Genomic DNA, 13,650 nt, shown 5'->3' on the forward strand with positions numbered 1-13,650 from the left:
CCATCAAAACTCAGTGCTTCAGGGCGTCCAAAGGTTCTAGTTGATACAAAATATTGCTGCAAAGTTGCTATTGGGTGGACATAGGTCTGACCATGTGACCCCCCTTTTTTTCAGCTGGAACACTGGTTGCCAGTTAACTTTTGAGTTAAGTATAAGATATTGGTGTTGATATTTCAGGCACGTTGGAGTACGTTTCCACCATTCTTATCTCATTATATACTATCAAATGTGCCATCACGATGTTTGCGTTTAGGTCTTTATCTGCTGTCATTTACTATGTTACTATCACTAGGGCATGAATAAGAATGTGCAATGTGCCCATAGTCATCAGATGTTTAATTGACCTAAGTTGTCATAACTAGCTTGCGTCAAGGAGGGGGAGGAAGTGACCTGGAAGAAAGAGGGAGCAGCGGCTGCAGCTGTGATGATGTGACTCAGGAAAGAGAATGTAATTGGTGGAATTGGACCGGGGAGGCAGAGAATATGCTAGGACCAGGCTGGGAAGGCAGAAAGAGAGTGGTCAGGATGGGCTACTGGAAGGGGGAGCACAAGTGGAAATAGTAAGAATGTATGTGAGAAAGTTCACAGAGATGCCAAAAATGAACCATCCCAAAGAGTGACGTTTACCAGGCCAAAGAGTGAGACATCCAGGCAGTAGCGTACTTAGCATAGGGTTACCAGACATCCAGATTTCTTCGGACATGTCCTCCTTTTCAAGGACATGTCCAGGGGTCCAGATTGATTTTCAAAACCTGGCACTTTGTCCGGGTTTTGAAAAGCTTCCTTGAAATTGCATCGGGCAGGAGGTATTCCGTGCATGAGCGGATGCCACGCAATGACATTATGCGCGGATATCCGCAAGAATTCACGAGAGCCAGTCAAAGAAGCCACTGAGCGCCGAGTAGGAGCGTCAAAGCACACTCCCGCTCATTGCCACTAAGCGGAAGAAGAAACCAGCCACGACCGGCAGGGTTAGCAACAGGACAGGAGCCAGAAAGCTCGCTTCTGCCCACTACACTTCTGGACCACCAGGCCAGAGGAGGTAGGAGGATGGGGCAGAGTGCAGAGCGAGCGAGGGAAAGGGGCTGGGTGCAGAGTCGGGGGGGGGGGAGGATACAGAGTCTGATAGGGGAGGGAGGGAGGGAAGGGGGCTGGGTGCAGAGTCTGACAGGGGAGGGAGGGAAGGAGGCTAGGTGCAAAACCTGATGGAGGGGGGCTGGATGCAGAGTCTGACAGGGGAGGGGGAGGGAGGGAAGGGGGCTGGGTGCAGAGTCTGATGGAGGGAAGGAGCTGGGTGCAGAGCCTGGCAGGGAGATGCTGGGTGCAGGGGGTAGGGAGTTGGGAAGGCAGGGAGGACAGATGCTCAGGGGTTTGGGAAAGACAGATACTGCACGTACTGGGAGAGGGTTGGGAAGGACAAATGCATGGGCTGGGAGGGTTAGGAAAAGAGAAAAAGAGAGATGCTGCACAGGTGGAGTAGTGGGAAGGGAAAAGGAACGGAGAATTGATGAACATAGGTGTGTGGCATGAGAGGGAAAGAGAGATGATGTATATGGGGAAAGGAAAAAGGGGGAGAATAGTTGGACATGATAGTGGCAAATAGGAGGGAGGGGGAAATGTTGCACTGGGAGGGAGAAGAGATGTCAGACCACTGGAATGGGAAGGAGAGAGAGCGATGCCAGACCACAGAATGGAGAGGAGAGAGATGTTAGACCTCGGGAAGAGGGAGGGAAGGAGAGATGCCAGACCATGGGAGAGGAGAGAGATTCCGGGCTATGGAAAGGAGAGATGCCAGACCATATGAGGGGGGAAGGGGGAAGACAGAGATGTCTGACCATGGGAGAGGAATGAGATGGTGCATAGGGATGGAGGGGAAGGGGAGACAGAGGGAGGAGATGGTGCATAGCAATGGGTGTGACAGGAAAGAGATAAGAAGAAATGCTTCTTATGGATAGATGGGAGTAGGGGAGAAGAAAGAGGGAGGAGATGGTACACATGGATAGATGGGAAGAGAAGGCATGGAAAAGTAGATTCTGAGAAGAAAGCAGAAAAATGGGAACATAAGAATTGCTGCTGCTGGGTCAGACCAGTGGTCCATCATGCCCAGCAGTCCGCTCACGCGGTGGACCTTTGGTCAAAGACAAGTGCCCTAACTGAGACTAGTTCTACCTGCGTACGTTCTGGTTCAGCAGGAACTTTTGTCTAACTTTGTCTTGAATCCCTGGAGGGTGTTTTCCCCTACGACAGACTCCAGAAGAGTGTTCCAGTTTTCTACCACTCTCTGAGTGAAGGATAACTTTCTTACGTTTGTACGGAATCTATCCCCTTTCAACTTTAGAGTGCCCTCTGGTTCTCTCTACCTTGGAGAGGGTGAACAACCTGTCCTTATCTACTAAGTCTATTCCCTTCAGTACCTTGAATGTTGTGATCATGTCCCCTCTCAATCTCCTCTGTTCGAGGGAGAAGAGATCAAGTTTCTCTAATCTTTCGCTGTACAGCAGCACCATCTTAGTCGCTCTTCTCTGGACTCTTTCGAGTAGTACCGTGTCCTTCTTCATGTACAGCGACCAGTGCTGGATGCAGTACTCCAGGTGAGGGCGCACCATGGCCCGGTACAGCGGCATGATAACCTTCTCCGATCCGAGAAAGTTGAATGTTAAAAGTTAATGCAAAAGACGGATGTATGGCAGAAAGTGAAGGAAATGGATAAGGTGCCCTGGATACACAGTTAAGCGCACAGACAGAAGGAAGTACAGCCAGAGATTGGGAAAGATGGCTAGAAATCCGAAATCACCAGGCAACAAAGGTAGGGGAAATGATTTTATTTTCAATTTAGTGGTTGAATTGTGTCAATTTTGAGAAATTACATCTGCTGTCTATATTTTGCACTGTTCAGGAAGAAATGCATTTGTTTCTATTTCTCTGGGGGTTCTACTGCATGCAGAGTCTTGAATCTTAGGGTTTGGTTTGTATATATTAGTACTTTTAGTTTGTGGTCCTGTATTTGCATAGGGGTTATCTGTGTTCTGCATGTGTGACCAAGGCCAGATGTTCTGATAGGAATGAATGTTGAGAAACGTACAGTGTGAATAAGATTATATTGTGTGTGTATATATGAAAATGAATGGAAAAATGGTATTACAATTAGTACTATTATGGGGACGAGGTCTGGGGCAGAGCTTGCAGGCCCCCCCAAACAAAAAAGCATTCCGCTGCCTATGCATCCAGTGACTCTTATACTAAACCTTCCTCAATCTCAGTTTTTTAGATGTATTTGGGCACAAGGAAATATAAGACCCAAAGCCGCGGTCTATTCGATTGGATATTAAACAGGGGCTCTCCCCTCTGCTGCACTCAGCTGTGCTTATAAATGTGCAAAATTTATTAACCGGGACTTATTGGCTGCACAGCCTGATTGGATCCTCCGATGAATCAGTATTGACGTGAATACTACAATACTCGCCTAGAATCGGAAAAGTTGTACGGATATTTAAGACATCACTGGAATATTTTAGAGTTTTCAACCTGATTTTCAGAATTCTTTTGGAGGATTGCCTTTACACGACAGAAGAATTTAAAGGAACTTTTGAACCCGTCTGACATTAAGGACATCATCTGTTTGGTAAAAACTACTGGAGGGCACTCTAAATGCAATGAGTGCAAGATCTATGATATGACTTTGGAACTGGAGAAATGGTTTATTGATTCCCAGACCAACAGAGGGTTTCTTTTAGAAAACACCACCACCTGCACCACTGCTTTTGTGGTATATGTCATCATATGACCACCATACAGTATGATCCTCCATACAGTATTCCCCCGCTCATCCGCGGACGGCGGTTCGCGGTCCTGTTCATTCACGGTATTTTCCAACCACGAATGACTGGGCAGGAGAGGGCAGCTGGAGAGGCAGGAGAGGGCAGCCGGAGTGCCGACGAGTGAAGGAAATCACTCGCTGTATGCTCCGACCGCCTCTTCCTGTACTAATGTCGGGCCGTACCAATCAGGAGCTGCATGTCAAAGCAGTTCCTGATTGGTGAGGCCCGACTTTAGTACAAGAAGAGGCGGTCGGAGCATACAGCGAGTGATTTCCTTCACTCGTCGGCACTCCGGCTGCCCTCTCCTTCCTTTCCAGCTGCCCTCTCCTGTCTCCCCTGCCTAAAAACTGTATTCGCGGTTTTTTGAAATTCACAGGGGTTCCTGGAATGGAACCCTCGTGAATTTCGGGGGAGTACTGTAATAAGAAACTAAATGAAAACGTAAATTAAAAGTGAAGTGTTCTGCTCAGTTAAGTTAACATCCAGCCGCCAGCAGAGATGTTCACCTCTACATCATCACATATCCTGCCTGACTCCTTTCAACATAATGTCATCAGTGATGTGGCAAAGGGAAGGCCCCGAAGCAGCCCATTTAGAGCGCTGCCTCCACTGCTGTTTTAGGAGGCCTCGGAGCAGAGATATGTTCGGTCTCACCGGGGTGGGGGTTGCTGAATTGATGACTCTGATTTTTTTCAGCGAATCAGGCAGCACCAGTGTCAGGGATAGAGTCGGGGAGTGTTGGGGACATTCGTTGGGGGGGGGGGTGCTTCGGGGGTCGATCTTAACTAGGGCTTCTTTTTGGGGTAGGGCTTATAGTAGGAGCATCTTTAAAAATCATGCTAGGTCTTATTTTTGGGGAAACATGATAATAACAAGCCCCCCCCACCCCCGCAAACCTCTTCAAGGCCCCTCCCCCCTTAGCCCATCTGACATCTTGTAAGGGAAATAGTGATCTTTTGTCACTCCTGCCTTATTGACTGGCATTGTTTTGAGAAAATGCAGCAAGGCACCCATTATACAATTTCATGAAATATATTTAAAACCATTTGAATTCTGCTAAATAATAATAATAATATATATAAAAACACGTTTTCTTCCATTTATTAATCCATACATTTTGATTTCCAGGAAAGATTTCCTTTTATCACTTTAATTTATCAACAAGGCAAAAAAAAAAAAAAATGGCAGAATATTCTGATTTCAGATCTGATGATAAAACTTTCCATTTGTGCTGCCTGATAAACAATTATTCATATCAAATAAGAACACAAGAAACTCGGGCATGTTTACGTACCCCTCTCTGAAAGGCTGTCGTTTAAAAAGTTTTCTAGACAAAACTCTGGCTTTCCAAGTGGGGAAAATGAACTCTTGGATGTGTTCTCTATTTGCCCAATCCCAATCTTACTATGAGTTCAGAAAATCAATAAAAACCTATTTGTTTGATAAATTTATGGGATGATTTTACATTATATTACATTGTACTACATCATATTGTATTTCACTATATTGTATTACTACTGTATTTTGTGTCTTCGCTGATATGTCTCAGTTCTCTTGCTGTGAATCGCCCGGAACTTCTGGTTGGGCAGTATATAAGAAAATAAATGATTATTATTATTATTATAATAGTATAGATCGGTTGGGTGGGAGGAAGGAATAATTCTAAGTTCTGTGTCGCATTTCCTTCAGGTAGAATAGACCCTTTGAAGGATTCATTTAATTCACTGACAAAGATCCTTTCTACTGAGATTAGAGACGGACAGCAATGGGCACATGTTTCTCTCTCTCTCTCTCTCAAACTAATCACATCCAAAGCATTCTAAGTAGCAGTTATACAGTAACTAGGAAACCCAAAAGAAGGGTACATATTACAGAACACGATATCTTGTGTTTTGGGAGGAGGCCCCTGAAACTCAAATTACCTGTGCTATAAGGTTACCTAAGCTAGCAAAATGTTTGAAGATTTTTCACCGATTCAAATTTAAAAGAAAAAAAAAAAAAAGACGCCCTCTCTTAGGCACAATGCATTCCTCTTTATATTTCTCCTTGAGTCTTTTATAATTATCTTTGTCGCTTTCTTTTAGCGTGAGGACATAAGACAAGCTGTGCTAAGTCAGAGCAGGGTCTATTGAGTTCAGCATCCTGTCTCGGACAGCAGCCAACCCGGATCACTAAGGGGCCCTTGTGCTGAAGCTTAGCCCTTGCTAGCAGAATTAGTGGGCCCTAAATGATAAGAAGTCTATTTTATACCTCTGGGCTTCTGCCTCGCCCAAACCCAGGGGAATGTCAGCATTTACCTCCAGAGCCCTTTTGGTGGGAAAAAAAAAAGCCATCTTCACCAACTGGCTCTCCCGTGATCCCCCGTCATATGCACAATGGAGATCCCTAATGATAGTGCACGCAACACTGGAGAGACGCATGGTGGGAGACTTGACTCTTGGCCCGGGTCGCAAATTTTGTCAGGTGTGGGAGCACTTCTGGCAGGACCTCACACCGCGTGCTCGCAGTAGACTTTTGAATCTTTAAGATTTTATTCCCACTCTCAGCTGTTGGACTGGCCATGGATTCTTGGGGAGGGTAGGGGGGGATGGGAGGGGAACTGATTATATTGTTGAAAATGTTATTTCCTGACTGGTACTACTGTTTGTATTTGCTTCTTACTGATGGAATAATAAAAATCATTTAAACATACCTCTGGGCTTCTTACCATTTCGCACACGCTAATTCCTTTAACATTCGCTACGCTTTCGAAAAAGGGTTCCTACCTAACCGGCAGACCTGGGATCCAGGTGTGCAAAAGCTCTGTCAACCCGGTAAAAAATACCGGGCTGGGAGTGATTTACTTTTACACAAAAACAGCATGCTATTTGTGTGGCGTAGCCTGGTAAAAGAGGGGAGGAACTGTTCCTGGTGCCTGCTCAGAAGAGCACATGGCTAGACGCAGCAACTCCTCCTGCCCAGTTGATGGAGGCTCTGGAGCCGCGATCAGCTGAGAGCCAGCAGAGGGGAAAGCAGTGGCTGCTGGATCAGCTGATTTGCAGCGTCCCTTGCCAGCTCTGGAGCCATGATCAGCTGATCGGGGCTTCCCCTGCCAGGTAGTTGCTTCCCATCCTCCTCTCTGCCCCCTACTCCCACACGCGCACACCTCTTCCTTTGTACTTCTAACGTTTGCGGTGCTAGCAGCAATCCCAACCTGCTGCTCGTGCCAGCATCGGCTCTTCCAGCGCGTGATAAAAAGTCACGTGCAATAAAGCAGCTAACGCGGCTTCATAAAAGGAACCCTATGTTATCCTATTGCTGTTTTTGGGAAATTAATTAAGACCACTTTGTTTGATAAGTTTATTACTTAATGAGAGTTTTATTATTGAAATTCTATTTTACAAATATTTGTATTTTTTTACTGTATTATTGTATTTCACTGATTGTTCAGCTCTTTGTAGTGTAAACCGCCTAGGACTTTTGGTTATGGCAGTATAAAATAATAAAGTTATTATTATTATTATTATTATTATTGCAATGCATTTCCATAAATTTCTTGGTATCTGCTACAAGGATCGTTAATTGCCTCTGAGAACTCTTTTGAGCTTAAGGAGGAGATCTCCTCTGGAGTAGATTAAATTATAATTTTTGGTGGAATTCTCTATGTCATATATATAAAACTAGTTTTTAGGCCCGTTACATTAACGGGTGCTAGAATAGATGTCTGTCTGTCTGTCTTTCTTTCTGTCTCTCTCCTTGGCTGCTGTCTGTCTTTCTTTCTCTCTCCTTGGCCACTGTCTTTCTTTCTTTCTTTCTGTCTCTATTCTTGGTCGCCTTCTGTCTTTCTTTCTCTATCTCTCCTTGGCCACTGTCTGTCTGTTTTTCTTTCTTTCTTTCTGTCTCTCTCTCTCTCACTCTCCTTGGCCACTGTCTGTCTGTCTGTCTTTCTTTCTTTCTCTCTCTCCTTGGCAGCTTTCTGTCTTTCTTTCTATCTGTCTCTCTCTCTGTCACTGCCTAACTTTTCCATCTTAGCATCAAGGTGTGTCATTCTGTGTATATTCAGTCGGCTCCTCTTGCTTTACGCTACCCAAACTGTGGTCTTCTTCCCGGTTCTTGTCTTCACCATTCTCATTCTGCTGGGCTGCAAATTCGCCATTCACTGGGGCAGAAACATCTGCACAGGGCTCCTTCCTCTCTGTCTCATTTGTAGCTTCCTCTCCTGTTAGCTTCTCAATGTTCTTCTCAGCTTTGTCCTTCTCAGTCATGCTGTTTTTGTTTGTTTTCTGAAGTGGCCCCCTCAGCACGGGCTTTGTTTTCCTTCTGATTTGGTTTCCTTGCTGACTCGGACTGCTGCTTCTTCACGTCATCACCAGTGTTGATGTCACTATCACTGTCCTGCCCTTTTTCCATCTGTTCTCCGGAACTGCCACACGCGCCATAAACTGCCACAGGCTCCACCACTGTACGCGTCGCAGAAGCAGCATTGAGAGAAAAGCGCTGCACCGCGCTACCGCTGGCTTTGCCGTCTTCCGTCCACTGCGGCCCGCCCTCTCTGACTACTTCCTGTTTCCGCTAGGGTTGGCCGCAGTGGACAGAAGACGGCAAAGCCAGCGGTAGCGCGGTGCAGCGCTTTTCTCTCAATGCTGCTTCTGCGATGCGTAAAGTGGTGGAGCCTGTGGCAGTTTATGGCACGTGTGGCATTTCCGGAGAACAGATGGAAAAAGGGCAGGACAGTGATAGTGACATCAACACCGGTGATGACGTGAAGAAGCAGCAGTCCGAGTCAGCAAGGAAACCAAATCAGAAGGAAAACAGCGGTGCAGCGCTTTTCTCTCCATTTAAACGCGGGCGAGCCGGCGAGAAGGAGGAGGTGGTGGTTTTGGTAGTGAGTGAGGGCGGGAGGGGGTAGTCGCCGGCTGTGTTGTGCTTTCCCGATCTGGCCGCCGCATACGCACTCTGGCCACGGACCTACGGATCAAGGAGGACAGATCACGCAGGTCTGAGTGCGCATGCGCGGCTAGCTTTTTATTATATAGGATGGAAAGAGTTATTGCAATACAGAAAGGGTGTTTTAAGAAATTTCAAGATGTGTGGAAGCCTTTAACAAAATATTGTACTGATTAGAGGACATTTTTTTCCTTAAATTTACAAGTTCAATTGTGAGGGGGAAGGGGGGTAATTTATTATTACAAATTGTACAAGGTATTTGATTATATGATAAGAAAGGGTGGGAAGGGTGGGAGATAAGAGCATATCATGTGTACCATTGATGATTATTAAGTGATATATTTATTGTTAATTTGTTTGAATATATTGTCACACTTATTGTAAGTTTGAAAATGAATAAAGATTAAAAAAAAAAAAAAAAGAGGAGATCTCCTGTGGCCAGTAAGACTGTTTTAACCAGTCTTACCAGCACAGAAAGCGTTTCACATCGTGGCCTGGATCTGTTCCTTGCTGCTCATTCCCAGGAATAAGTGGTAGCTCTTCTGAGTCTGCCTGGTTAATAACGGATTTCTCTAGGAATTTGACCAAACCCTATTCATTCATTTATAAGGGGTTTTTTTTAACTGCCTTTTAGAAGAAATTCACTCAAGGTGGTGTGCATCAAGCATAACCTGGGCTTAGGCAGTAGACAACCAGAGCAATAAAAAATATTGAAATCACAATACTACGTATAATATCAACACAATAAGCATTAAAACGTGAGGGGTGGAATTCCTCTGTTGACTTTTACAAAACCGTAGCGCGGATTTTAGCGCCGGCTGTGGTGGTAACAGCTCTGACGATCACAGGAATTCTCTGAGCATCACGGCTGTTACCACCGCGACCGGTGTTAAAAGCGCAAGCGCGGTTTTGTAAAAGGGGGGGGGGTGAATCTTTCACTGACATTGGTCAGTTTGACCTCTTTAGTAAAACCGTCTCCATGCCATTCTTTAAGGAGAGAGTATGAATGGGCCCAGCCACTGACCCTCAAAGCCTTGCACTGAAGAATGCTGGTGTAGAAGGACTGAGGTTGAAACAGACACTACAGAATGACAGCCTCTGGTATCCAGAGCAGATATTGTGATGTCATAATGCCTCATTCCACCAGTGCCTAAGAGCCAATCACATCAGTGATGTCACAATGGCTTCATTATCCTTGGCTCCCATAAGAATCAGAGTATGAATGGCCACAACCACTGACCCGCAAGCTTTGCTTTGAAGAATGCTGGTGTAGAAGGACTGAGGTTGAAACAGACACTACAGAATGACAGTCTCTGGTATCCAGAGCAGATATTGTGATGTCATAATGCCTCATTCCACCAGTGCCTAAGAGCCAATCACATCAGTGATGTCACAATGGCTTCATTATCCTTGGCTCACATAAGAATCAGAGTATGAATGGCCACAACCACTGACTTGCTTTGAAGAATGCTGGTGTAGAAGGACGGCCCCTGTTGGATACTGGGCTTGATGGACCTTCAGTCTGTTCTAGTACAGTAATTTTTAGGTTTTTCTGATTGATAAATAAAAATGTGTTATGTTTCAAGGAGCAGAGAACCACTATTGGCTCTTTTGAAAGATTCAGAGTTTTTTCAACCTGAGAACTGTATAGAGCAGGGGTGTCCAACCTGCAGCCCGAGGGCTGCATGCGGCCCCGTGAAGTACTTTGTGGGCCCCGGTCGAGGAGGATGCAGTGTTTTCCTCTGCTGCCCCCCCCGGGTGTTTACTGTCTTGCTGGCTCCCTCCTCTGTCTTGCTGCAGCATTGTGCGGCCCCAGAAACATTTTTTTCGGTCAATGCGGCCCAGGGAAGCTAAAAGGTTGGACACCCCTGGTTTAGAGAGAGAGAGAGAGAAAAAGCAGTTGGAGTGAGCAGGGGAAGGGAGCAGTTTGGAGTATGAAGAAACAGCCTATCTCTCTGGTTAATAATTTGGTGGGAGCTGGCAGACAAAATCCTCTAAGCAGGCCAAAGAGCATTTAATAACATTCATACAAATCAATATCATGTATGAGTGTTATTAAATACCTTTTGGTTTGAAGACCTGGACGGCTCTTTTTTTTTTGGGACAGAAAATTCCTCTAAGCAGCCGACTGCCTCTAAACAAGGGAGTGTTGACACGTTCTCAGCCCAACCAACCAACTTCCTAAATGCTGAGCGTTATTTCGCCACTGGAGCTGAAAAGGGTGTGATCTTATTTTGTTAAGTGCTAATTTGCAGAAACAAAATTCTATGGGCTCCTTTTACGAAGCGTTAGCGGTTTAATGCGCATAATAGCGCGTACTAATTTGCAAGCCGCGCCAGCCGCTACCGCCTCCTCTTGAGCCGGCGGTCGTTTTTTGGCTAGCGCGCGCTACAAATGTGCATGCGATAAAGCCGCTAATGTGGCTTTGTAAAAGGAGCCCTATGCTTTTCGACATTGTTTCAGATCATTGATTGAACTGTATCCACGTCAATTCTCGTCTTGGTTGGGCTGAGAACTTTTCAGCACCCCCCCCTTCTACTGTGAAGACTTTCAGTCTCTGGTAGCCAGAGCTGAGATTGTGATGTCATAATGCCCCAATAAGAGCCAACCTCATCAGTGATGTCACAATGGTTTGATTGTCCTATACTTGGCTCACTTTTATTACATGTGAGGGGATGCTGAAAAGTTCTCAGCCCAACCAACCGACTTCCTAAATTCTGAGTATTATTTTGCCACTGTAGCTTACAAGAGTGTTATCTTATTTCGTTAAGTGCCAATTTGCAGAAATGAAATTTTTTGTTTTGACATCGTTTCAGATCATTGATTGAACCATATCCACTTCTCTTCTTGGTTGGGCTGAGAACTTTTCAGCACCCTCTCATACATATACCGTAGCTCTGGGGATCAGTGTCCCAGAATCCTGAATATACTAGTTAAGCGGGAATTTATATTTGCCCTATTTACCCTCCTTTTACCTGATAGGGTCCTTCTGGCCTCCCTCCTGTTCACATAAACAGCCATAGCTATCATAGGAGGCCAGAAGTTACAAAAACACCTTAACATTTCTTAAATATTCTGTGTATTAGAATTGGGAAATAAGGATTATATGGGTTTGGGGTTTTTGGGGTTTTTTTTAATCATAAACAACTGTTAGTTTATATTATTTCCATAGAGTTGCTGAGGGTTCTGTCATAATTTAAGACTAGCTGTAAACTAGGGCTTAATTTTGCTGTTCCTAATCTATTAGTTTTCATCCTAATCCGGGGGGGGGGGGGGGGGGGCATAATAGAAAGGGACGTCTAAGTCTGTTAGCGTCCAACTCGCAAGTCGTCCAAAGTCAAAAAAACAGCCTAGGACACATTTTTGAAAAATATGTCCCAAATTGTTTTTCTTTCGAAAATCGTCTAATTATACCTCCTGCCGATCTGATCATCCAAGCCGCTAAATCGTCCATCTTTATACCACATTTCCGCTCAACTTTTCATCCAAGTCCAAAACTCCTAGAACAAGCCCTGTTAGACGTGGGAGGGGTCTGCAAAGTAATGGACTGAACACCCAGACATGGCACCTAAATAGTGGGGCACCTTACAGGGCACTGCTGTGAACACAAAAAGGGTGCCATGGCTTCTCCTCACTACAGCTCCCTTATAGGTCATGGTGAGCCCCCCAAACCACCTCCAGAATCCCCTAGATCCACTTATCTACCACCCCAATAGCCCTTATGGCTTCAGGAGCCACTTATTTGCCAGTAAAAAAGGGTTTTGGGGGTGTGTAGGGGAGTGCACATATTTAAGTATCAATGCAGTGATTACAGGGGCTTATGGGCATGGGTCCTCCTCTCCGTGAGTCCCTAACCCACCCTCAAGATGGCTTAAGCCGCCTCTGTGCTGGACGACTAGGCTTTCCTATGCAGGCGGCCAGGTGATGATGGTCTGGATGCTGAATTTTAAAGGTGTGATTAATATTTTTATGGGGGTGGGGGGGTGTTGGTGATTACTGGGGTAGTGTGTGGGGGTCTGTTTTATGTGTTTGCAGTGCTTATCTGGTGACTTTAGGTGGGTTTTTGTGACTTAGACCATGTTTTACATGGTCTAAGTCACAACGTCCAAGTTCCGTCAATCCTGGGCTGTATAACTTTATACATGCTGTACGACTAAGTCTAAGCCGACCCACGTCCCGCCCTCGACACTCCTCCTGAAACATCCCGTTTAGCTTTGGTCGTTCAGCGGCATTATGTAGGCCTAAGTCGTTTAGAAATACGTCCAAAACCCGTTTTTATTATCGGCACTTGGATGTATTTGGGAAATTTTGGACGTTTTTCTCTTTCGATTATGAGCCCCTTAGTTTTTAAGTGGTATAGAAAAATTTTTTAATAAATATTATTTCCTTTATTACTTACTGGGTTTGGTTCCTCATTTCCTTAATATTGTGAGTGAATTAATACAATTTGTTATCATATTATCTTACCTCCCCTTTTACTAAGCCGCGGCACGGAGCGCCAAATGCACCTTGAATTCCATTCCGGTTTAAGATTGTCACAGCCAATGAGAGCACTCCATTTCCTTAATTTATTCATGTTTTGTCTGTGCAATCTGTGGATGGGTCGCATATGAGCAGTGCAAATATAAGTCTGCCTCAAGCTGGACCTTGAGTTTGAAGATGGCTAAGGCTACAGCTTTTCATGCGTTCGTCTTTCCAAACTCCATAATGAACACGGAACTTAACGAAATGGGTGAGGGGACACCAGAGCAGCTGTGGAATAAGCATCCCTAATTCTATAAATTTGAAAAGCCCAGGGCAGCGAAAGAATCAACAGGCTTGTTTTTCCTGTTGCTTTTCATATCACAGCTATGATGTAATGTAGTATGACAGCACTTTTTTTTTTTTTGCATCTTCAAACACACTA

The sequence above is a fragment of the Geotrypetes seraphini genome, chromosome 7, assembly GCF_902459505.1.
Source record: "Geotrypetes seraphini chromosome 7, aGeoSer1.1, whole genome shotgun sequence".
Taxonomy (NCBI): domain Eukaryota; kingdom Metazoa; phylum Chordata; class Amphibia; order Gymnophiona; family Dermophiidae; genus Geotrypetes; species Geotrypetes seraphini.